Source organism: Bos indicus, chromosome 6 (genome assembly GCF_029378745.1).
Source record: "Bos indicus isolate NIAB-ARS_2022 breed Sahiwal x Tharparkar chromosome 6, NIAB-ARS_B.indTharparkar_mat_pri_1.0, whole genome shotgun sequence".
NCBI lineage: Eukaryota > Metazoa > Chordata > Mammalia > Artiodactyla > Bovidae > Bos > Bos indicus.
Genome location: NC_091765.1, coordinates 85545608 through 85572992, shown reverse-complemented (window position 1 = coordinate 85572992; position 27385 = coordinate 85545608). Strand labels below are relative to the sequence as shown.

General features: G+C 37.8%; 1 long non-coding RNA gene and 1 pseudogene across 1 annotated transcript; one reads left to right on the top strand and one right to left on the bottom strand.

Moving 5' to 3' along the window:
• Positions 1-7471, top strand: part of LOC109560053 (UDP-glucuronosyltransferase 2C1-like) — a 29521-nt pseudogene extending 22050 nt beyond the window's left edge.
• Positions 63-27385, bottom strand: LOC109560540 (uncharacterized). The gene is made up of 3 exons (XR_002180939.2): positions 26950-27385; positions 13382-13501; positions 63-3973 (listed from the first exon to the last, which is right to left on the bottom strand). It is a non-coding gene; the product is annotated as an uncharacterized lncRNA (long non-coding RNA).

Sequence of the window (27385 nt, the reverse complement as noted above, 5' to 3'; positions counted from 1 at the left end):
TCCTCCCTCCCCATACCATCCCTCCAGGTCGTCCCAGTGCACCAGCCCCAAGCATCCAGTATCGTGCATTGAACCTGGACTGGCATCTCGTTTCATACATGATATTTTACATGTTTCAATGCCATTCTCCCAAATCTTCCCACCCTCTCCCTCTCCCACAGAGTCCATAAGCCTGTTCCATACATCAGCGTCACTTTTGCTGTCTCGTACACAGGGTTATTGTTATCATCTTTCTAAATTCCATATATATGCGTTAGTATACTATATTGGTGTTTTTCTTTCTGGCTTACTTCACTCTGTATAATAGGCTCCAGTTTCATCCACCTTATTAGAACTGCTTCAAATGTATTCTTTTTAATGGCTGAGTAATACTCCATTGTGTATATGTACCACAGCTTTCTTATCCATTCATCTGCTGATGGACATCTAGGTTGCTTCCATGTCCTGGCTATTATAAACAGTGCTGCGATGAACATTGGGGTACACGTGTCTCTTTCCCTTCTGGTTTCTTCAGTGTGTATGCCCAGCAGTGGGATTGCTGGATCATAAGGCAGTTCTATTTCCAGTTTTTTAAGGAATCTCCACACTGTTCTCCATAGTGGCTGTACTAGTTTGCATCAGTATTTTAAAATGAGTAAGTCGTTTCATTCAACTAAATCAATTACTTTTTTCTAGGATGTGGCTAACATAAAATATGATTGTCTTATACATCTCAGATTCTGTAAATGTGTTCGATTCACCTGGGCAATAGATTACTGGGCAATAAACTCCAACCGAAAAACAAATACTAAATATATTTAAAGAAACTAAGCTATTACTAAATATTCTTATTTCAATTAATAGTATTTATTGTTTGTTTCTTTAACATTGCAGATATTATCACTATAAAGAATTTAGGTGATATGACAGAAGCAGAGAACTAAAAATGAAAATTCACTTAACCCTCCTCATGTAGCTATAACCAACTACTAGAAGAAATAAGACCTCTATTATTTCCTTGTGCTAATTTATAAATAGGAAAATAAAAATAATTTTATAAAAATGTGATGGTGCTACTTTTTAAAGTATTTCAAGAGAAAGTCAATGAAGTAAAATTGAGAGATCCAAATGGAGGCATAGATGAACCAGCCTCCCTGTCCCCTGGTAAAGATAAACAATTAGACACTGTTCGTAAACAAAAATATCTCTGTGAGAGCTCTAAAGTCTATGTAAGAAATTTGAGCAACATGGTGAAACAAGCAAACAAACAGAAAGACCTTAGAATAATCACAGGGGAACAATGAATACAGCTTTATTATGCCTGCATGATCCTCTCCAAGGCCATGATTGTTCACCTCCAAAAGATAACTTCCCAGCTAGAAAGAGTTCCTTATGGGAAAGGAGGAGGAAGTTGAGTGACTAGCTTCTAAAGCCATTTGGGATACAGAAATAGAAAAGAAACAAACAAAGTTGTTACAAACCCACAAAAGATCTCAAATAGCCAAAGAAGTCCTAAGAAAGAAGAATGAAGCTGAAGGCATCTCACTTCCTATTTCAAATTATTCTACAAAGCTATAGTGATTCCAAAAGTATGGTACTAGCATAAAAACAGACACATCTACCAATGGAGAGGAACGAGAGCACTGAAATAAACCCTCACATCAGTTCAGTTCAGTTCAGTCGCTCAGTCGTGTCCGACTCTTTGCGACCCCATGAATCCCAGCACGCCAGGCCTCCCTGTCCATCACCAATTCCCGGAGTTCACTCAGACTCACGTCCATCGAGGCAGTGATGCCATCCAGCCATCTCATCCTCTGTTGTCTCCTTATCCTCCTGCCCCCAATCCCTTCCAGCATCAGAGTCTTTTCCAATGAGTCAACTCTTCGCATGAGATGGCCAAAGTACTGGACTTTCAGCTTTAGCATAATTCCTTCCAAAGAAATCCCAGGGCTGATCTCCTTCAGAATGGACTGACTGGATCTCCTTGCAGTCCAAGGGACTCTCAAGAGTCTTCTCCAACACCACAGTTCAAAAGCATCAATTCTTTGGCACTCAGCCTTCTTCACAGTCCAACTCTCACATCCATACATGACCACAGGAAAAACCATAGCCTTGACTAGACGGACCTTTGTTGGCAAAGTAATGTCTCTGCTTTCTAATATGCTGTCTATGTTGGTCATAACTTTTCTTCCAAGAAACAAGCATCTTTCAATTTCATGGCTGCAGTCACCTTCTGCAGTGATTTTGGAGCCCCTAAAAATAACACCTGTCACTGTTTCCATTGTTTCCCCAATTATTTGCCATCAAGTGATGGGACTGGATGCCATGATCTTAGTTTTCTGAATGTTGAGCTTTAAGCCAACTTTTTTCTCTCCTCTTTCACTTTCATCAAGAGGCTTTTGAGTTCTTCTTCACTTTCTGCCATAAGGGCAGTGTCATCTGTGTATCTGAGGTTATTGATATTTCTCCCAGAAATCTTGATTCCAGCTTGTGCTTCATCCAGTACAGCATTTCTCATGATGTATATAAGTTAAATAAGCAGGGTGACAATATACAGCCTTGATGTACTCCTTTCCCGATTTGGAACTGGTCTGTTGTTCCATGCCCAGTTCTAACTGTTGCTCCCTGACCTGTATACAGATTTCTCAGTAGGCAGGTCAGGTGGGCTGGTATCCTCATTTCTTGAAGAATTTTCCACAGTTTGTGGTGACCCACACAGTCAAAGGCTTTGGCATAGTCAATAAAGCAGAAGTGAATGTGTTTCTGGAACTCTCTTGCTTTTCTGATGATCCAATGGATGTTGACAATTTGATCTCTGGTTCCTCTGCCTTTTCTAAATCCAGTTTGAACATCTGGAAGTTCACAGTTCACATACTGTTGAAATCTAGTTTGGAGAATTTCAAGCATTACTTTGCTAGCGTGTGAGATGAGTGCAATTTTGTGGTAGTTTGAGCATTCTTTGACATTGCCTTTCTTTGGGATTGGAATGAAAACTGATCTTCTCCAGTCCTATGGCCACAGCTGATTTTTTCAAATTTGCTGGCATATTGAGTGCAGTACTTTCACAGCATCATCTTTCAGAATTTGAAATAGCTCCACTGGAATTCCATCACCTCCACTAGCTTTTGTTTGTAGTGATGCTTTCTAAGGCCCACTTGACAACATTCCAGGATGTCTGGCTCTAGATGAGTGATCACATCATCATGGTTATCTGGGTCCTGAAGATCTTTTTTGATTAGTCTTCGGTGTATTCTTGCCACCTCTTCTTAATATCTTGTTTCTGTTAGGTCCGTACCATTTCTGTCCTTTATTGAGCCCATCTTTGCATGAAAATTTCTCTTAGTATCTCTAATTTTCTTGAAGAGATCTCCAGTCTTCCCCATTCTATTGTTTTCCTCTGTTTCTTTGCATTGATCCCTGAGGAAGGCTTTCTTATCTCTCCTTGCTATTCTTTGGAATTCTGCATTCACATGGGTATATCTTTCCTTTTGTCCTTTGCCTTTTGCTTCTCTTCTTTTCATAGCTATTTGTAAGGACTCCTCAGACAACCAATTTGCCTTTTTGCCTCCCGCCCCACCATGGGGATGGTCTTGATCACTGCCTCCTGTACAGTGTCACAAACCTCCATCCATAGTTCTTCAGGTACTCTGTCTATCAGATCTAATCCCTTGAATCTATTTGTTACTTCCACTGTACAATCGCAAGGGATTTGGTTTAGATCATACCTAAATGGTCTAGTGGTTTTCACTACTTTCTTCAATTTAAGTCTGAATTTGGCAATAAGGAGTTCATGATCTGAGCCACAGTCAGCTCCCAATCTTGTTTTTGATGATGTTTAGAGCTTCTCCATCTTTGGCTGCAAAGGATATGATCAATCTGTTTTCAGTATTGACAATCTGGTGATGTCCATGTGTAGAGTCTTTTCTTGTGTTGTTGCATCAGGAAATGCAGATCAAGTTTCTAATAAGGCATGGCCTCACACCTGTTAGAATGGCTGGCATCAAAAGACAAAATAGAACAAGTGTTGGTAAGAATGTGAGGAAAGGGGACCTCTAGTTCACTCTTGATTGGAACACAGTAGACTATGGAAAACAGTATGGATTCGCCTCAAAAATTAAAAATAGAACTACTGCTTAAAAACAGAACTACTATACTATCCAGGAAGCCTACTTCTGCCTATATGTCTAAGCCAGCCAGCCAGGATGCATGCTTATTCATGTCTGACTCTTTACAATCCCATGGACTGTAGCCCACCAGGCTTCTCGTCCATGGAATTTTCCATGCTAGAATACTGGAATGGGTTGCCATTTCCTACTCCAGAGGCTCTTACCGACCCAGAGATTGAACCCACATCTCTTGCATCTCCTGCACTGGAAGATGGATTCTTTACCCCTGCACCACCTGGGAAGCCTATTTTTATCTAAAGGAAACAAAAAAGATATGAAAGGGATATTCACACCCCCGTGTTCATCAACATTGTTCACAATAGCCAGGATATGAAAACAACCTAAATATCTGTCAGTGAATAAAAGGATAGAGGATATGTGGTTTATGTACATAAAAGGATATTATTAGCAACAAAAAAAATAGGAAGTCTCGCCATTTGTGATCACATGGCATCATGCTAAATGAAATAAATCAAAGAAGAAAAAATATTGCAAGATATCACTATATTTGTGTATAAAAAGTCTAACACAGAGAAACACTAGTGTGGTGGTTCCTAGAATCTAGGAGTTGGACAGGTGAAGAGATATTAGATGAAATTACAAATTTTCAATAAATTGAAACTTGCTTCAATGAATAACTTGTGGGGCACTTTGTACAACAAAGAAGTTTAGCTGTGATCATAAGTGAGTAAATAAATTAGGAATTTAACTATGAATAATTATATTTATTATGTTATTCTTTTTCAAAAAATCAAATAAATTCTGTGGGGAAAAACATTAAAATTAAAAGAATTTACAGGCATTGGAAGAATATTTTTTGAATATCAGATAAATTATTACTAAAAATTTAGTATAAATCTATGAACAAATTTTGACAATAGGGATTAGAATAATTATCTTGCAAATGCTTCCAAAGTTTGGTCAGTATAGAAGGGCTTTTTACTTGAGGTCAATTCTCAACTTCCAGTTTGTATTTCTTAAACACCACATATTAATTTCTACAAGCTATATTATCAATACAACATTATCAATGTTTACAACATGCACATCTTGTCCATGACCACATATTTAATATTGATTAGCATTAGTTTAGTATTTATATGGTTATAATGATGAAATTTGTGTTTTATTTATTTATTAATTTGTATCTTTCTATTCTTGAAAGATTCTGTTTTTATTACTTTTTAATCTGACAAATATTTTGCTTCTTTGTCTTGGAACTTTTGTTGCTGTTGTTTCCTTGTTTTCCTGAGATATATCAAAGTTACTTATTCCTTAAATTCTTGTGAATTAAGAAAGGCCTGTCTGTATGTATATTTTTTTAATCAAAGGGCAACAGTTCAGTTCAGTTCAGTTGCTCAGTTGTCTCTGACTCTTTGAGACCCCATGGGCTGCAGCACACCAGGCTTCCCTATCCATCACCAACACCTGGAGGTTGCTCAAATTCATGTCCATCAAGTTGGTGATGCCATCCAACCATCTCATCCTCTGTTGTCACCTTCTTCACCTGCCTTCAATCTTTCCCAGCATCAGGGTCTTTTCCAGTGGGTCTGTTCTTCACATCAGGTGGCCAAAGTATTAGAGTTTCAGCTTCAGCATCAGTCCTTCCAATGAATATTCAGGACTGATTTCCTTTAGGATGGACTGGTTTGATCTCCTTGAAGTTCAAGGGACTCTCAAGAGTATTCTTCAACAACACAGTTCAAAAACACAGTTCAAAGGGCAACAGAACTCTGTATAATTTTTCTTTTGGTTCAAAAGTCTCATTCTCAGAACTTTCTACATGCTGTTCCACTATATTTTATACTTTAATATTCTATAATCTCCATCAGTAGTGACTGCACTTCAGTGTGGGAGAATAGCTTCCCTTCTTCATCTCCTTCACAGATCCAAGGAAATAGTTTGTCTAAGTCAGCCATTAAAAAAACCTAAAGCTAAACTTCTGGTCTTCGGTTTCTTGACAGAAGTTGAACCGGTTAGTGTTCTCACCATTGTTCCATCTCATCATTGTACTTGTAGCTCTTGGTTACTTGAAGCCAAGATTCCAGCATCTACCTCACTCTCAGGCCCTACTTCTTGCCCATAGGGTGTTTTTTAGTATCTGGCATTCAGGGCCACAAAGATCACAGACTGAAACCATTTCCTGATACTGTTAAAGATTTGCTTCTTCTTAACACTAACACTCCATATGGAACCTAGAGAAGGATGGAGTGGCAGGGGGAAAGATTTCTTTCTCATAGACCTGCCCTTGATGTGGCTTCCTGCTACTATCATGTTCCCAATATCACAGTCAGCAAACAAGATCAAAGTTCTGTATTTTCAAACTACATATTCTACATTCCTGTTTCTGAACTATCAAAATTCTATTTCTGTTTAAAAATTATTATTTTCTCCCTTACCTCCAATCATTACTAAGACTATGAAACATCCAACAAATTCTAGTTGATGGACCACCACATCTAAAATACCTCCTGAGGAAAGAAACTCTCAAATGCATTCTGCATTCTGGGCTTCCCAGGTGGCACAGTGGTAAAAGAATCTGACTGCTAATGCAAAAGATGCAGGAGGCAGGGGTTTGAACTCTGGGTCCAGAAGATTCACTGGAGAAGGAAATGGCAACCCACTCCAGTATTCTTGCCTGGCAAACTCCATGGACAGAAGAATCTGGTGGGTTACAGTCCATGGGGTTGCAAAGAGTCAGACATGCCTAAGCACACAATCCTTGATGATTTTTTTATGACATAATGTATTAAGAACTATGTAATGTACTTTTAATAATATATAACAATTTTAGATATGTCTACCTAAATATATAATATATTTAGATATATCTAGATATATATTTGGATATATTGTGTTCTTAAGAAATTTTTCAAGTGACTACATATTCATTCCTTAGCTATAAAGAAAACACTATGACGTTATCAGGAATTCACCACAATCAGCCTATGAAGCCCTTGGAATGAGCAGTCTTCTGGATTAAGTTTATCAGGCATCACAAAGGAGCCAAACACCTTCGGCCAGCGGTCCATGACCTCACCCGGTACCAGCACCATTGTTTGGATGCGATTGGCTTCCTGTTAGCATGTGTGGCAACTATTATATTTCTGGTCACTAAATGTTGCCTGTTTTGCTGCTGGAAGTTTGGTAAAACTGCAAAGTAGAAACAGAGTAGTCTTTTTTTTTTTTTTTTTAACAATTGAGTGGGAAACCCTGACAGGGCTCATCTGAATTAATTCAGCCACTGTTTTGAATAGATCCCTTTCTTACTCTCCCGGGTTCTTATTCATTCCTTAACTTATCATGTCAAAGATCAAAGGCTTCACTCAAATATGTGACACATGATTTACAATTAAGATTTAAAATAATAAATTTACAAAGAGAGGATAAACAAATGCATGGAAGTTGTAATCATTAAAGACACTGTTTTACTTCATTCATTTACTTCATTGATTGTTTTCAGTTCAATGATTTGAGAGGCCTTTTGAGGCTTTGGGAACATAGTGATTAACTCTATTTTCAGTACTAATCATATTGCATATTTCCTAAATATCTCACATGATTTTGGGTCCAGTGGGTAATCATTATTTCTTATTCTCTAAAGGAACTACATTAGGAGTTGTGCAGAGCACTCTAGTCAGAGCTTCCCTTTTAATCAAGAATATCAGGAAACTGTTAGGGTTTCTGGGTTTGTTTAGTGGCTCAGTCATGTCTAACTCTTTGTGACCACATGGACTATAGCCTGCCAAGTTCATGGAATTCTCCAGGCAAGATTACTGGAGTGGATTGCCATTCCCTACTCAAGGGTCATCTCTACCCAGAGATCAAACCTGGGTCTCCTGCATTGCAGACATATTCTTTACCATCTGAGCCACCGATGCCATAAAGCATATTTTTTACTGTCAATTTCTTTTAATATGACACATCAAACTTTGTCCTTCTTGTATTACAAAACACTAATTTTTGTCTTTGATTTAAAATTTGCCTTTCATTTAGATATTAATGGAGAAGCTCTATACAGTCAGCAGAAACAAGACAAGGAGCTGACTGTGGCTCAGGTCATGAACTCCTTATTGCCAAATTTAGACTGAAATTGAAGAAAGTAGGGAAAACCACTAGACCATTCAGGTATAACCTAAATCAAATCCCTTATGATTATACAGTGGAAGTGAGAAATAGATTTAAGGGCCTAGATCTGATAGACAGAGTGCCTGAAGAACTATGGAATGAAGTTCATGACATTGTACAAGAGACAGGGATCAAGACCATTCCCATGGAAAAGAAATGCAAAAAACCAAAATGGCTGTCTGGGGAGGCCTTACAAATAGCTGTGGAAAGAAGAGAAGCGAAAAGCAAAGGAGAAAAGGAAAGATATAAGCATCTGAATGCAGAGTTCCAAAGAATAGCAAGGAGAGATAAGAAAGCCTTCTTCAGTGATCAATGCAAAGAAATAGAGGAAAACAACACAATGGGAAAGACTAGGGATCTCTTCAAGAAAATTAGAGATACCAAGCAAACATTTCATGCAAAGATGGGCTCGATAAAGGACAGAAATGGTATGGACCTAACAGAAGCAGAAGATATTAAGAAGAAATGGCAAGAATACACAGAAGAACTGTACAAAAAAGATCTTCATGACCCAGATAATCACGATGGTGTGATCATTGACCTAGAGCCGGACATCCTGGAATATGAAGTCAAGTGGGCCTTGGAAAGCATCACTACGAACAAAACTAGTGGAGGTGATAGAATTCCAGTTGAGCTCTTTCAAATCCTAAAAGAGGATGCTGTGAAAATGCTGCACTCAATATGCCAGCACATTTGGAAAACTCAGCGGTGGCCACAGGACTGGAAAAGGTCAGTTTTCATTCCAATCCCAAAGAAAGGCAATGCCAAAGAATGCTCAAACTACCACACAATTGCACTCATCTCCCACGCTAGTAAAGTAATGCTCAAAATTCTCCAAGCCAGGCTTCAGCAATATGTGAACTGTGAACTTCCTGATGTTCAAGCTGGTTTTAGAAAAGGCAGAGGAACCAGAGATCAAATTGCCAACATCTGCTGGATCATGGAAAAAGCAAGAGAGTTCCAGAAAAACATCTATTTTTGATTTATTGACTATGCCAAAGCCTTTGACTGTGTGGATCACAATAAACTGTGGAAAAGTCTGAAAGAGGTGGGAATACCAGACCACCTGACCTACCTCTTGAGAAATCTGAATGCAGGTCAGGAAGCAACAGTTAGAACTGGACATGGAACAACAGACTGGTTCCAAATAGGAAAAGGAGTATGTCAAGGCTGTATATTGTCACCCTGCTTATTTAAATTTTATGCAGAGTACATCATGAGAAATGCTGGACTGGAAGAAACACAAGCTGGAATCAAGATTGCTGGGAGAAATATCAATAACCTCAGATATGCAGATGACACCACCCTATGGAAGAAAGTGAAGAGGAACTCAAAAGCCTCTTGATGAAAGTGAAAGTGAAGAGTGAAAAAGTTGGCTTAAAGCTCAACATTCAGAAAATGAAGATCATGGCATCCGGTCCCATCACTTCATGGGAAATAGATGGGTAAATAGTGGAAACAGTGTCAGACTTTATTTTTCTGGGCTCCAAAATCACTGCAGATGGTGATCGCAGCCATGAAATTAAAAGACGCTTACTCCTTGGAAGGAAAGTTATGACCAAGCTAGATAGCATATTCAAAAGCAGAGACATTACTTTGCCAACAAAGGTCTGTCTAGTCAAGGCTATGGTTTTTCCTGTGGTCATGTATGGATGTGAGAGTTGGACTGTGAAGAAGACTGAGCGCCGAAGAATTGATGCTTTTGAACTGTGGTGTTGGAGAAGACTCTTGAGAGTCCCTTGGACTGCAAGGAGATCCAACCAGTCCATTCTGAAGGAGATCAGCCCTGGGATTTCTTTGGAAGGAATGATGCTAAAGCTGAAACTCCAGTACTTTGGCCACATCATGTGAAGAGTTGACTCATTGGAAAAGACTCTGACGCTGGGAGGGATTGGGGGCAGGAGGAGAAGGGGATGATAGAGGATGAGATGGCTGGATGGCATCACTTACTTGATGGACGTGAGTCTGAGTGAACTCCGGGAGTTGATGATGGACAGGGAGGCCTGGCGTGTTGTAATTCATGGGGTCGCAAAGAGACGGACACAACTGAGCGACTGAACTGAACTAAACTGAATGATAGTACTTAATCTGTATTGCAAAACTTCATGTTTTCTGAGAACTAGTTGACTCTTTTATGTTAGCATGGTTGATGCCATGATGAAGCAAAAGTAAATGACTGGAATTTAATAACTACTCTTTTAAAATAGCTTAATTTAAAAAGTCTGCTCTACATTAATTTTGCTTACAATAAACACATTCAGAAATAAGCAAATGTCTTAGAGCCACACTGCAGATTCTTTGAAGGAAAATGCGTTTCTTTGAAATACTATTTGCCAAGGGAATAATTTCTCTGTCTAATCAGAAATTCCATCTAATCAGAAATGATTTTACATTTCTTCCTTTTCTTTAATCCCATCACTTTCCCTGGTCTTCTCATAAACTGCACTGTGATCCTTATACCAGGCACAAGTACTAGGCTTCTTATTAACTAGTGTCATCCTGACATATGCAGTAAACATGAAGAGACATGTTAAATTTTAATAAAAGTATATATCTTAAAAAAAAGAAAAGCATCTAAGTCTTTCGTCTCTTACCATACAAGGTCAATTTTAGGGAGTCTGACAATGATTTTGTTTTGAAATTCCACCAAATTCTCCATTAAAAAATTTATCTTTCTTTCATTTCCAAAAAGACTATCTTCAGTATGCTAGCCAATAGTTTGCTAATGAGGTAAAAAATTATTCAATGTAGTATATATTAACAAAGTGTTAGTCGCTTAGTCGTGTCCAGCTCTTTGCAACCCCATGGACTGTGGCCTGCCAAACCCCTCTGTCCATGAGGTCTCCAGGCAAGAATACTGGAGTGGATTGCCATTCCCTTCTCCAATATTAACCAAAGTCAGTAATAATTTACTATGAACTTTGATGTTTATAACTTAGGCAAGATAAACCTAAAATTACTTTCATAGAGCAAATATAAATCTATCAAAAATATAATTATTTTAGAAAAAATATAAAACTATCTTAGGACAAATGTAAGTCATTTGGGCATTTGTTTTTTTTTTGTTTTTTGCTTTTTAGCAGGAGTAGTGGCACAAGTAAGTACAAGGTAAATATACATTTTTTCCTTAGATGAGACGTTAATTATAAAAAAAAATCTAGCAGAAAAAAATTAATTTTGTGAAATTTGAAATAGTTAAGTAGTTATTATACTTTAAGATATAAAATGTAAAAAATGAAAGCACTAATGCCTTTTGTCTTAAAATCTGATTCATGTAATCAAAGTGATAACTTACCATACTGTTAAATGATTTATTCTGGCAATAAGATAATGTCTTTTGATGTCATAATCTTTGCTATTCAGTCGGTAAGTCATGTCTAACTCTGCGACCCCATGGACTGCAGCATGCCAGGCTTCCCTGTCCTTCATTATTTCCAAGAGTTTGCTCAAGTTCATGTCCACTGAGTCAGTGACGCTATCTAAATAACATCCTTTCTGCCCTCTTTGCCTTTTGCCTTCAATCTTTCCCAGCATCAGGGTCTTTTCTAATGAGTCAGTTCTTCACATCAGATGGCCAGAGTATTGGAGTTTCAGCTTCAGCATCAGTCCTTCCAATGAATACTCAGAACTGATTTCCTTTAGGATGGACTGGTTGGGTCTCCTTGCAGTCCAAGGGACTCTCAAGTGTCTTCTCCAACACCACAGTTCAAAAGCATCAATTCTTCGGTGCTCAGCTCTCTTTATAGTCCAATTCTCACATCCATCTATCCACAACTACTGGAAAAACCATAGCTTTGTCTATACAGACCGTTGATGGCAAACTAATCTATACATAATCTGATAATAATTTTAGGTATGCAAAGGCTAAACCTTTGTAACATGTTATATTTTTCCACTTGAAGTTTTAATAAGAAGAACTTTTTTCTGGAGTTTGATGACCTCTGGCTTTCCTAGTCAGTTTAAAACAGTATGTATAAAAATATCTTATTTTTAAAACTATGAATACTTATAATTTATATGTGGCTATGTTAGGAAATCCTGCTCAGTTTTTTTTTTTTCCTGTATCATGACTTATTTGAAAATAATAATAGGTACAAGTATTTTTATACATGTGTACATGCACATATGTGGACGAGGAAATGGCAACCCACTCCAATATTCTTGCCTGGAGAATCCCGTGGACAGAGGAGCCTGGGGTGCTACAGTCCATGGGGTCGCAAAGAGTCGGACATGACTGAGCGACTTCACTCACTCACGTGCACATATGTATGAACACAAAGTCAAGTTCTATATATTATAAATAAAAAGTGATTCGTATGGTTTCATGATTTTATTTTTAAACTTGCTTCCTTTTTATGTGAAGGAAATATTTTTTTCTGTAATGTTCTACCTACTTTACTAAAAATAATGATTTCACCTGCAGATTCAGATCTACCATACTCCTTAAATTTATGGTAATATTAACTGTGGTATTTTGAATAGCAATACAGTTGGGACTTAGAAGAGTCTGCTGCCTATGGAGTAGAAAATCATCAGTTCTGCAATGCACTTTGAATATCTACTGACTTTTTGCTTCTCAATTTCATTTCCTCCACAGTTCTTTGATTCTGAATCTCATCCCAATTTTGCCATGGTTCTAGATTCTGGCTGTAAATGTGGCCAGAGATGTGGAGATCTTAATGTTTCACTCTCAGTTCCTCCATAATTATTCTCAGAGATGATCTTTTTATATCCTCATATATGTAATCCCCTCATATATGATGTCAGCAGTCAGTATGACACCATGCAATGCAGGCATCTACCTTTCATACTTTAAAGCAATTGTCAGTTGGTAAATTATGATTCTTCCATGGAGGGAATCTTACTCACATCTTAGATCTTTTGCCTGATTAACATACTTCATTTTAGATCTTGTCTATTTTCCAGGACTCCTAGACATAAAATCTCATCATGTAGGTAGTGTTAGGGATGATCTTCAAACTCATGGAGAGTTTGGAACACACACTAGATCTTCCTTCCTTTACTAATATAAAGCTGCTATCTTATCAATAATTATTAGTAACTGCGGGAGGATTCACTGTCTAGGTGTCATAATGGTACCATACTACCTGTGTGAGAGATAGAAGAAATCACTTCCATTACTATTACTCCTTGTCCATTCCTTTGTCAATTGTGTCTAGCTTCCATTTCAGTCTTCACAAAACAAAATGCCATTTCTCTGGAGAATCCTAAAATAGAAATATTAATTCACACTTTATTTTTACATAATTACAAAGACAATGCTGTTCCACAATTTTTACTCTTAAATACTTAGAAATTCATATATGGGAGAATAGTATCTGCCAACGTTTATTACAAAGAAATGGCTCCATTACTCGATTATGCTCATTTCAGAATCATGAATGCAAACTTGATCATGGATACACCCATCATTTCTGTGTCCATACCATAATTTTATATGAAATGATACTCATTTTTTTTTCTTCTTACTGGAAAATATGATGCAATCTGACCTGCTGTTCCATGTTCTTCCTATGAGTATTTCTTAGGACATCCCTCTCTAATTAGTCACTTTGTGTTGAAGCAATCTTTTTCCACAAATCAGAAATTGATTCCAATTGCAATTCCAAATAAGATCTCATTATTGGAGTAAATTACACAGAATATATTTACCAATGTGTAAATAATCCAGAATGAAGTATTTAGATGTCTTCTGCTGATAAGTGCTCAGTTGTGTCCAACTCTTTGCAACCCTATGGACTGTAGCATGCCAGGCTCCTCTGTCCATGGGATTTTTCCAGGCAAGAATACTGGGGTGCATTGACATTTCCCTCTCCAAGGGATTTTTCCCAACCCAGGGTTCAAACCCAGGTCTCTTATATCTGATGCATTACCAGGTAGATTCTCTACCACTAGTGCCACCTGGGAATTAAAATTATTTTGAACTGGCATTAATCTCTGGAGACACCAAGCACCACTATAGCACAAAAGGATAAGTGGGAGTTAATACAGGTCAAGTGTTAAGCTGATTTACTTTTAGTTCTTACAATGAATCTACCAGGGTCATGAAATTATCTTAGGTTGGTAAGAATAAGTGAGGAAATTCATAATTTTGACAGTTTCTTATCAGGTACATTCTAGCTTTTCCCATCAACTCACATTGTGTAGTGTATATTCCAGAAAAATAAAATAGAAAAAGAAAATTTGTAACTGTATGAATATTATTCACTGTATACAGATTTTTCCAGAGGATATGAAAATAAAGCTTCAGGATTATGGAGTTCAAGATGTTCAAAACATTCAAGTAGTTTTAAAATTTAAGTAAACATACAAAAAAAAAAAAAAAAACAAAGATAAAAAGCCAGGTATGTGCAAGGGTTACCTATCTACTAAGATAACCTTACCTCTGCAGTCACTCAACCATCAATTATTCATTAGATGAATACATTTTTCATGTATTACAAACTCAAAGTAACTGATACATTTCTAGGCCAATATTTTTGTATAATTGATTAATTATATGATGAATATTACATTCTAAATGGTCATTTTCTCTTTTTCCATCTTCATATTATTAGGTTTGTATCTCTTTTATGATATTTTTGACATATTTACTCCAATTTATGGCTTTTTAATGTGTTATTTCTTTACTAATTGATGAACCTCACCCTCCAGGAAAGACTCAGGTGAAAGGGCTTCATACACAAAATGTGTCCAGTTCAGAATCCACTTTGTTGCTCATGGAGAATGAAGAAATGCCTGCTGGTTTATGTGAAGAGTTGAATAAGAAATAGTTTTCCAAAGATTATAATGATCTTTCACATTAAATATGGACATGCCACATAAATAATTTGCATTGTTCACATGTGTCTCAATCTGGTCTCTAGTAGCACTCAGCCAGCTGCCAGAGAAATAAGCAGGCTATACATTTGCTGTTGTTCAGACACTCAGTCATGTCTGACTCTTTGAGACCTCATGGACCACAGCACACCACCCTTCCCTGTCCTTTACTATCTCTTTAAGTTTGCTCAAACTCATGTCCATTGATTCCATGGTGCCATCCAACCATCTCATCCTCTGTCCTCCCCTTCGGCCCCTACCCTCAATCTTTCCCAGCATCAGGGTCTTTTTCAATGAGTTGGCTTTTTGCATCAGGTGGCCAAAATATTGGAGTTTCAGCTTCAGCTTCAGTCCTTTCAATAAACATTTAGGACTGGTTTTCTTTAGGATGGACTGGTTGATTTCCTTGCAGTCCAAGGGACTCTCAAGAGTTTTATCCAACACTACAGCATCAATTCTTCAGTGCTCAGCTTTCTTAATGGTCCAACTTTCACATCCATACATGACTACTGGAAAAACCATAATTTTTACTAGATGGACATTTATTGGCAAAGTAATGTCTCTGCTTTTTAACACACTGTCTAGGTTTGTCCCAGCTTTTCTTCTAAGGAGCAAGCATTTTTTAATTTCATGGCTGCAGTCATCATTTGCAGTGATTCTGGAGCCCAAGAAAAGAAAATCTGCCACTGTTTCCAATGTTTCCCCATCTATTTGCCATGCAGTGATGGGACTGGATGCCATAATCTTAGTGTTTTAGATGTTGATTTCCAGGTCAGCTTTTTCACTCTCCTCTTTCACTTTCATCAAGAGGCTCCTTAGTTTCTTTTCACTTTGCGCCATAAAGGTGGTGTCATCTGCATATCTGAGGTTACTCATATTTCTCATACAAACTTGATTTCAGCTTGTGTTCATCCAGCCTGTTCATCACGTTCATCCAACATGATATGTCCTCTGCATATAAGTTAAAGTAAGCAGGGTGGCAATATATAGCCTTGGCATACTCCTTTCTCAATTTTGAACCAACTCATTGTTCCATGTCTAGCTCTAACTGTTGCTTCTTGACTTGCATAAAGGTTTCTCAGGAGGCAAGTAAGGTGGTCTGGTATGTCCATCTCTTTAAGAATTTTCCAGTTTGTTCTAATCCACAGTCAAAGGCTCTAGTGTAGCAATGAAGTAGAAGTAGATGTTTTTCTGGAATTCTCTTGTGTTTTTTCTATGACCCAACAGATGTTAGCAATTTGATCTCTGGTTCCTCTGCTTTTTTTAAATCTAGTTTGTATGTCTAAAATTTCTTGGTTCACATACAGTTGAAACCTGCCTTAAAGATTTCAAGTATTATTTTGCTACTGTGTGAGATGAGTGCAACTGTGTGGTAGTTTTGAACATTCTTTGGTATTGCCCTTCTTTGGGATTGGGATGAAAACTGACCTGTTCCAGTCCTGTGGCCACTACTGAGCTTTCAAGATTTGCTGGCATATTTACTGAAGCACTTTAGAAGAGTCATCTCTTAGGATTTGAAATAGCTCAGCTGAAATTCCGTCACTTCCACTACCTTTATTCCTGGTAGTGCTCCCTAAGGCCCACTTGTCTTTGCATTCTAGGATGTCTGGCTTTAAGTGAACATACCATTGTGGTTATCTGGGTCTTTAGGCCTTTTTTTTTACTACAGCTCTTCTGTGTATTCTTGCCATGTCTTCTTAGTATCTGCTGCTTCTATTAGGTCTATATCATTTCTGTCCTCAATTGTGCCTATCTTTGCATGAAATGTTCCCTTGGTATCTCTTATTTTCTTGAAGACATCTCTAGTCTTTCCCATTCTATTGTTTTTCTCTGTTTCTTTGCATTGTTCACTTAAGAAAGCTTTCTTATTTTTCCTTGCTCTTCTTTGGAACTCTCTATTCAGATGGGTATATCTTTCCTTTTCTCCTTTGCCTTTTGCTTCTTTTCTCAGCTATTTTACAGCCTCCTGAGACAACCATTTCACTTTCTTGCATTTCTTTTTCTTAGGGATGGTTTTGATCACCACCTCTTGTACAATGTTAAGAATATCCATCCATAACTTTTCAGGCACTCTGTCTATCAGACAAGCACGCACGCACACACACACACACACACACACACACACACACACACGTATGTATATCCATATAACCTTTATTTAATTTTCACTGGTTTTCCTCTTGGCATAAGATATTTCTAACTCTTAGGCAGCTAGAATATTCCTTGAAAGCATATTTTGTTCTGAGGGGCTAAACTCTGAAAAATCGCTTTATCACAGGAGGATGGAAGCCTTAACATAACTCCTTCCTATTGGAATAAACTGGAAGAATTCCATCTATGGACCATACCTGCTTCAGGACCCAGATACAGTTACTCTCTATTCCCTTTCTTTCTATTTTTAGCAAATTTTCTGCAACAACAACAAAAAAAATCATTTTTGTGGTGACAAAGCAGTGATTAAAGTGTGGAAGTGAATTGCATTGGTTTGAATCTTGAATCTGATACTTATCTTGCTGTCTGCTTTTTTATTTTCCCTTCCTCAGATTTTCATTGTTAAATGAAATGCATAGCAATAGTATCTTATATGACTATCTAGAGGGATAATATATTGATTCTTAGATGCATTCCTAGTATATATCAGTAAATGTTTCCATATATTGTTACTGTTTTTCTTGTTAGTCATATTAGAATACAGAGTGTACTCAAAATTTCACTTGCAAGCTTTGGAGTTACATCTGTTTTTACTTTTCAAATGATTATGGACTAACAGACAAGAGGAAGGATAAATAAAGATGTATAGTTCATGGATTCTGATTCACAAAAATGTAGTAACGTTACACTGTAGCGATAACAAAAGAGGTAATTTTCCTTTTCTGTAAAAAATGGGTTGCCATACCCTCCTCTAGGGAATCTTCCTGAACCAGGGATCAACCAAATGTTTCTTATGTTGCCTGCATTGGCAGGTGGGTTCTTTATGGCTAGCACGATCTGGGAAGCCCAAATATTCAATATGTATTAACTTAAAATTTATCTTCTTTTTTTTTTTGCAATTCACACTACATTTTATTGTAATTATAAATTCAGATAAAATATGACTATTTTCATATAATGTGATTTATTTTTATCTTTTCATATTAATTTCCACGTGTATAGTTTGCTAGAGTTGCTATAAAAAAATATCACAGACTGGATGGCTTAAACAATGGAAATTAATTTTCTTACAGTTCTGGAGGCTAGAAGTCCAATATTAAGGTGTTAGATCATTTGATTTCTTCTGAGGCCTCTCTCTGTGGCTTGCAGATGGCCACCTCCTTGCTATATCCTCATATAGGCCTTTCTCTGTGTGCATACATCTATGGTTTCTCTTTTTTGTGTTCAAATTCCCTCTTCTTTTCTAATATAAATTTATTTATTTTAATTGGAGACTAATTACTTTACAATATTGTAAAATTGATGAATGGTTTTGCCATTCATCAATATGAATCCACCATGGATGTACACGTGTTCCCCATCCTGAACCCCCCTCCAACCTCCCTCCCCATACCATCCTTCTGGGTCATCCCAGGGCACCAGCCCCGAACATCCTGTGTCATGCATCAAACCTGGACTGGTGATTCGTTTCACATATGATATTATACATGTTTCAATGCCATTCTTCCAAATCACCCACCCTCGCCCTCTTCTACAGAGTCCAAAAGACTGTACTATACATCTGTGTCTCTTTTGCTGTCTCGCATACAGGGTTATCGTTACCATCTTTCTAAATTCCATATATATGTGTTAGTATACTATATTGGTGTTTTTCTTTCTGACTTACTTCACTCTGTATAATAAGCTCCAGTTTCATCCACCTCATTTGAACTGATTCAAATGCATTCTTTTTAATGGCTGAGTAATACTCCATTGTGTATATGTACCATAGCTTTCTTATCTATTCGTCTGCTGATGGACATCTAGGTTGCTTCCATGACCTGGCTATTATAAACAGTGCTGCAATGAACATTGGGGTACATGTGTCTCTTTAAATTCTGGTTTCCTCAGTGTGTATGCCCAGCAGTGGGATTGCTGGGTCATATGCCAGTTCTATTTCCAGTTTTTTAAGGAATCTCCACACTGTTCTCCATAGTGGCTGTACTAGTTTGCATCCCCACCAACAGTGCAAGAGGGTTCCCTTTTCTCCACACCCCCTCCAGCATTTATTGCTTGTAGACTTTTGGATCGCAGCCATTCTGACAGGCGTGAAATGGTACCTCATTGTGGTTTTGATTTGCATTTCTCTGATAATGAGTGATGTTGAGCATCTTTTCATGTGTTTGTTAGCCATTTGGATGTCTTCTTTGGAGAAACGTCTGTTTAGTTCTTTGGCCCACTTTTTGATTGGGTCATTTATTTTTCTGGAATATAGCTGCAGGAGTTGCTTGTATAGTTTTGAGATTAATTCTTTGTCATTTGAATCATTTGCTATTATTTTCTACCATTCTGAAGGCTGTCTTTTCACCTTGCTTATAGTTTCCTTTGCTGTGCAGAAGCTTTTAAGTTTAATTAAGTCCCATTTGTTTATTTTTACTTTTATTTCCAATATTCTTAGAGGTGAGTCATAGAGGATCCTGCTGTGATTTATGTTGGAAAGTGTTTTGTCTATGTTCTCCTATAGGAGTTTTATAGTTTCTGGTGTTACGTTTAGATCTTTAATTCATTTTGAGTTTATTTTTGTGTATGGTGTTAGAAAGTGTTCTAGTTTCATTCTTTTACAAGTGGTTGACCAGTTCTTCCAGCACCACTTGTTAAAGAGATTGTCTTTAATCCATTGTATATTCTTGCCTCCTTTGTCAAAGATAAGGTGTCCATAGGTGTGTGGATTCATCTCTGGGCTTTCTATTTTGTTCCATTTATCTATATTTCTGTCTTTGTGCAAGTACCATACTGTCTTGATGACTGTGGCTTTGTAGTAGAGCCTGAAGTCAGGCAGGTTGATTCCTCCAGTTCCATTCTTCTTTCTCAAGATTGCTTTGGCTATTCGAGGTTTTTTGTATTTCCATACAAACTGTGAAATTATTTGTTCTAGCTCTGTGAAAAATACCATTGGTAGTTTGATAGGGATTGCACTGAATCTATAGATTGCTTTGGGAAAATTTATCTTCATTTTTTAACACCAGCTTTCAGTTAGTTCAGTTCAGTTGCTAAGTTGTGCTCAACTCTGCAACTCCATGGACTGCAGCATACAAGCCTTCCCTGTCCATCACCAATTCCCAAAGCCTGCTCAAACTCATGTCCATTGAGTCCGTGATGCCATCCAACCTCATCCTCTGTCATCCCCTTCTCCTCCTGCTTTCAATGTTTCCCAGCATCAGCTTTAGATTATTAAAAATTTAAAAAAATATAAAAGGATATTAGAGAAATGTACTTTTACATAAAACTACCAAGTGAAACATATTTTGTTTAAAAAGTAAGAAAATATTCTTCTTATGGTGTTCATTTACTGTAAAATTTGTGCAAAAGTTTAAAAATACCACTTTTAAAACCACGTATGGGGACTATGTTATTATCACCAATATATTTTCAAGACGTTTTCTTTCCAAAGTCATTATGAAACAAAAGGGGGAAAATATATACATCATAGCTATGATATTATTAGTAATCCATGTCTCCTGCATTGCAGACAGATTCTTGACTATCTGGAACACTAGTGAAGCCCTTAACAGTATCAGTTCAGTCAGTGAGTTGTGTCTGACATAGCAACCTCACAGACTGCAGCACGCCAAGCTTATCTATCACCAGGTTGTCAATCACCAACTCCTAGAGTTTGCTCAAATTCATGTCCATTGAGTCGGTGATGCCATCCAACCATTTCAACCTCTGTTGTCCCCTTCTCCTCCTACTTTCAATATTTCCCAGCACCAGGGGCTTTTCCAGTGAGTCAGTCCTTCACATCAGGTATCCAATGTATTGGAGTTTCAGCATCAGCATCAGTCCTTCCGATGAATAATCAAGACTGATTTCCTTTAGGATGGACTGGTTGGATCTCCTTGCAGTCCAAGGGACTCTCTAGAGTCTTCTACAACACCACAGTTCAAAAACATCAGTTCTTCAATGCTCAGCTTTCTCTATGGTCCAACTCTCACATCCACATATGACTACTGGAAAAACCATATCTTTGACTAGAAGAATCTTTGTTGGCAAACCAACGTCTCTGCTTTTTAACATGCTGTCTAAGCTGGTCATAGTTTTTCTTCCAAGGAGCAAGCATCTTTTAATTTCATGGCTGCAGTCACCATCTGCAGTGATTTTGGAACTCAAGAAGAGAAAATCTGTCACTGTTTCCATTGTTTCCCTATCTATTTGCCATGAAGTGATGGGTCCGGAGGCCATGATCTTCATTCTTTGAATGTTGAGTCTTAAGCCAATTTTTTTCACTCTCTTTTTTCACTTTCATCGAGGGACTTTTTAATTCTTCTTCACTTTCTATCATTAGGTTGGTGTCATCTATGTAATTGAGGTTATTGATATTTCTCCTGGCATTCTTGATTCCAGCATGTGCTTCATCCAGCCTTGCATTTCACATGAAATACTCTGCATAGAAGTTAAATAAACAGGGTGACAATATACAGCCCTGACCTACTCTTTTCCCAATTTGGAAGCAGCCCATTGTTCCATGCCCAGTTCTAACTGTTGCTTGTTGACCTGCATACAAATTTTTCAGGAGGCAGGTCAAGTGGTCTGGAATTCCCATCTCTTTAAGAATTTTCCACAGTTTATTGTGATCCACAAAATCAAAGGCTTTGGTGTAGTCAAGCACTAATAGTAGTAATGAAATTAATTAATTAAACAGTAATAGTTATTACTTTACAGTAATCAGATCAGATCAGTTGCTCAGTTGTGTCCGACTCTTTGCGACCCCATGAATTGCAGCACGCCAGGCCTCCATGTCCATCACCAACTCCCAGAGTTCACTCAGACTCACGTCCATCGAGTCAGTGATGACATCCAGCCATCTCATCCTCTGTCATCCCCTTCTCCTCCTGTCCCCAATCCCTCCCAACATCAGAGTCTTTTCCAATGAGTCAACTCTTTGTATGAGGTGGCCAAAGTACTGGAGTTTCAGCTTTAGCATCAGTCCTTCCAAAGAAATCCCAGGGCTGATCTCCTTCAGAATGGACTGATTGGATCTCCTTGCAGTCCAAGGGACTCTCAAGAGTCTTCTCCAACACCACAGTTCAAAAGCATCAACTCTTCAGTGCTCAGCCTTCTTCACAGTCTAACTCTCACATCCATACATGACCACTGGAAAAACCATAGCCTTGACTAGACGAACCTTTGTCGGCAAAGTAAGGTCTCTGCTTTTGAACATGCTACCTAGGTTGGTCATAACTTTCCTTCCAAGGAGTAAGCGTCTTTTAATTTCATGGCTGCAGTCACCATCTGTAGTGATTTTGGAGCCCAGAAAAATAAAGTCTGACACTGTTTCCACTGTTTGCCCATCTATTTCCCATGAAGTGGTGGGACCGGATGCCATGATCTTCGTTTTCTGAATGTTGAGCTTTAAGCCAACTTTTTCACTCTCCACTTTCACTTTCATGAAGATGCTTTTTAGTTCCTCTTCACTTTCTTCCATAAGGGTGGTGTCATCTGCATATCTGAGGTTATTGATATTTCTCCCGGCAATCTTGATTCCAGCTTATGTTTCTTCCAGTCCAGCGTTTCTCATGATGTACTCTGCATAGAAGTTAAATAAGCAGGGTGACAATATACAGCCTTGACAAACTACTATTCCTATTTGGAACCAGTCTGTTGTTCCACGTCCAGTTCTAACTGTGGCTTCCTGACCTGCATACAAATTTCTCAAGAGGCAGATCAGGTGGTCTGGTATTCCCATCTCTTTCAGAATTCTCCACAGTTTATTGTGATCCACACATCAAAGGCTTTGGCATAGTCAATAAAGCAGAAATAGATGTTTTTCTGGAACTCTCTTGCTTTTTCTATGATCCATCAGATGTTGGTAATTTGATCTCTGGTTCCTCTGCCTTTTCTAAAACCAGCTTGAACATCTGGAAGTTCACGGTTCTCATATTGCTGAAGCCTGGCTTGGAGAATTTTGAGCATTACTTTACTAGCATGTGAGATGAGTGCAATTGTGCGGTAGTTTGAGCATTCTTTGGCATTGCCTTTCTTTGGGATTGGAATGAAAACTGACCTTTTCCAGTCCTGTGGCCAGTGATGAGTTTTCCAAATGTGCTGGCATATTGAGTGCAGCACTTTCACAGCATCGTCTTTTAGGATTTGGAATAGCTCAACTGGAATTCCATCACCTCCACTAGCTTTGTTCGTAGTGATGCTTTCTAAGGCCCACTTGACTTCACATTCCAGGATGTCTGGCTTTAGGTTAGTGATCACACCATCGTGACTATCTGGGTTGTGAAGATCTTTTTTGTACAGTTCTTCTGTGTATTCTTGCCATCTCTCTTAATATCTTCTGCTTCTGTTAGGTCCATACCATTTCTGTCCTTTATCGAGCTCATCTTTGCATGAAATGTTCCTTTGGTATCTCTGGTTTTCTTGAAGAGATCCCTAGTCTTTCCCATTTTGTTGTTTTCCCCTATTTCTTTGCATCGATCACTGAAGAAGGCTTTCTTATCTCTTCTTGCTATTCTTTGAAACTCTGCATTCAGATGTTTGTATCTTTCCTTTTCTCCTTTGCTTTTCGCTTCTCTTCTTTTCACAGCTATTTGTAAGGCCTCCCCAGACAGCCATTTTGCTTTTTTACATTTCTTTTCCATGGGAATGGTCTTGATCCCTGTCTCCTGTACAATGTCATGAACCTCTGTCCATAGTTCATCAGGCACTCTATCTATCAGATCTAGGCCCTTAAATCTGTTTCTCACTTCCACTGTATAATCATAAGGGATTTGATTTAGGTCATACCTGAATGGTCTAGTGGTTTTCCCTACTTTCTTCAATTTCAGTCTGAATTTGGCAATAAGGAGTTCATGGTCTGAGCCACAGTCAGCTCCTGGTCTTGTTTTTGCTGACTGTTTAGAGCTTCTCCATCTTTGGCTGCAAAGAATATAATCAATCTGATTTCGGTGTTGACCATCTGGTGATGTCTATGTATAGAGTCTTCTCTTGTGTTGTTTGAAGAGGGTGTTTGTTATGACCAGTGCATTTTCTTGCAAAACTCTATTAGTCTTTGCCCTGCTTCATTCCGTATTCCAAGGCCAAATTTGCCTGTTACTCCAGGTGTTTCTTGACTTCCTACTTTTGCATTCCAGTCCCCTATAATGAAAAGGACATCTTTTTTGGGTGTTAGTTCTAAAAGGTCTTGTAGGTCTTCATAGAACCGTTCAACTTCAGCTTCTTCAGCGTTACTAGTTGGGGCATAGACTTGGATTACTGTGATATTGAATGGTTTGCCTTGGAAACGAACAGAGATCATTCTGTCGTTTTTGAAATTGCATCCAAGTACTGCATTTCGGACTCTTTTGTTGACCATGACGGCCACTCCATTTCTTCTGAGGGATTCCTGCCTGCAGATATAATGGTCATCTGAGTTGAATTCACCCATTCCAGTCCATATCAGTTTGCTGATTCCTAGAATGTCAACATTCACTCTTGCCATCTCTTTTTTGACCACTTCCAATTTGCCTTGATTCATAGTAATAGTATTAATAAAATAAAATCATGAAGTGATTTGGAAAAAAATGTTTCTGGCTTCATAAAATTTAGCATTTGTATAGGAATATCGCAACATGTCTCTTCAAGTCAATTGCTTAAAAAAAAAAAAAAAAAAAGCCTTTGTTGGAATGTAGTTGATTTAAGAATTCTGTGTTAGCTTCAGATGTACAGCAAAGCGAATCAGTTAGCACATATACATATTTTCACTCTTTTTTAGATTCTTTTCCATATAATCAATTATAAGAGTATAAGAATATTGAATAGACTTCCCTTTGCTATACAGTATGTCCTTATTAGTTATTTATTTTATATATAATGATGTGTATATGTCAATCTCAATCTTCCAATTTATCCTTCCTCGCCCTACTGCTTGATAACTATAAGTTTGCTTTGTACATCTATAACGTCTGTTATTCTATTTCTGTTGTGTAAATAACTCGTTTATATTCTATTTTTAGACCCCACAAATAAGCAATGTCATATGAAATCCATCTTTCTCTGTCTGGCTTTACTTAGTATGACAATCTCTAGGTCTATATCTATGCTACTCAAGTTACTTTCTGATTTTACAATATTCTAAATAAGACAAAAACAAGCACCACCTAAAGAACTAAGAATGTACCCCACATTCTTAGTAAGTATTATCTACATAGTTGTAATTGGGTAAATAAGAAAATTCTAAGTGTTTACTTTTTATCACTAATTGGATTAAAATATTAGCACAGAAAATTTGGGAAGTTTTAAATGTAATGAGTATTTGAGATGGATTTTTTTCATGGTGACTTACTAAAAATAAATCAACTTAGAAAGAATTTAAAACATTTGAGGAGTTCACACACTGAAAGAAAGTTGTAAGTGTGCAGATGAGTGTTCATAGGGTTCGTGGTTTCCTACTTTAACTTTGTTCTTAATGTATGCATGCATGCTACTTCACTTCAGTAAGGTCTGACTCTTTTTGACCCCATGGATTGCAGCATGCTAGGCTTCCCTGTCCTTCACCATCTCCCAGAATTTGCTCAAACTCATGTTCATTGAGTCAGTGATGACCATATTAATGAGTTTATTTAAATATGACACCCTTTGCCCTATCCTCATATTGTATAACTGATTTCACAGTAAGATGTTACATGTGTTATAACTGCTGTGAGGAACCATCATCATCACCTCACTGAGTTTCCCAGACAGCACCTGCCCCACAGTGGGAGCAGTGCCCCAGGGCTTTCTGCAGCAGGGATCTGGTCACCTTTCATGTAGTTCACTTCAAATTTATCAGAGCTCCTGGTGAAGCTGTGTTTGCCTGAAACTATTTCAGAATTATTCTATCCAGTAGTCCCAGATTCTTGCCAATTAAAAATAATTTTATTGCTTCCTAGAGTAGAATAAGCCCACATTGCTCAATTTACTCCCCTACAAAAAATAGTTTTTCAGTGATTGTTTCAGAATTATTGTGTCTTGTAGTCCTTCACATTTTCTAATGTAACATTTTTGTTACATTATAATAATTACACTATCATAATTCAACATACTATAATATTAATTAAATAACATACTAATTCAACAACTATAACAATTCAACATTGCTCAGTGTACTCTATTACCAAAATAATAATAATAATAAAGAGGAAAATTTTTTCTGATTATCTAGTCAAAACCATGTTCTTACCTTTTAAATTTCTTTTTTGTTTTAAATATATTATTCTTTTCTCCCTGTAAAATAATAACCCTGCTCTTCCATCATAAAATGTATACTTTCTGATCCTACTTATTGTCATGAAACTATCTTGAGGACTTTTTTTTTAACAGAAAAAGTAAAAGAGGAATTTTCTCAAATTTTAACCTTGCAGACTACACAATATAGCATATTTTTCAAAGCATAATTTCACCCTGATGATATCAATCTCAGTATTAACTTTACTGAACTTTCCTATGACTCACATAGTACATCCAGATATTGTATGTATTTCCAGTTACCTGTAGCAGCCTTTAAAGTTACTTATCTTCAGTATTTTGTCTCATCATTTTGCTATTCAAACCTAGTTCATCTCTACTCTGGAAGACACGTCCTTATCATATTATGATAATGCATCCTTTCTTTAAAAATTTTGGACATACAGGGGAAAGAGAGGGTAAGATGAATTGAGAGAGTAGCAAGGAAAGATATGCTTACCATGTGTAAAATAGGCTTCCCAGGTGGCAGTAGTAAAGAATCCACCTGCCAGTGCAGGAGATGCAGGAGACGTGGGTTCAATCCCTGGGTTGGGAAGACCCACTGAAGTAGGAAGTGGCAATTTGCCGGTGTCCAGCCACAGCAGGATCCAGGGGTATCCTCAGGATGATGGCATCAGCGATAAGGAAAGTAAAAAAAGGGGAGAGAAAGAGGCTTGATCTTCCTTGGTTTACACAGAAAGCCAATAAAGCTCCTGGCATGGAACTTGCTCTGTTCACGGAGGCTGCAGGCGCCTTCTCAGTGGGGTGAGGACGCAGGACGCCCCCTACCTGGTGAAGACACAGGGCGCCTTCCCAATTGGGTCTTAGAAGCCCAGGAAAAAAAGTGAATTCAGAGAGCCCCTGTGCCCCAAGGAGTCATCCTGAAAGAAGAACAG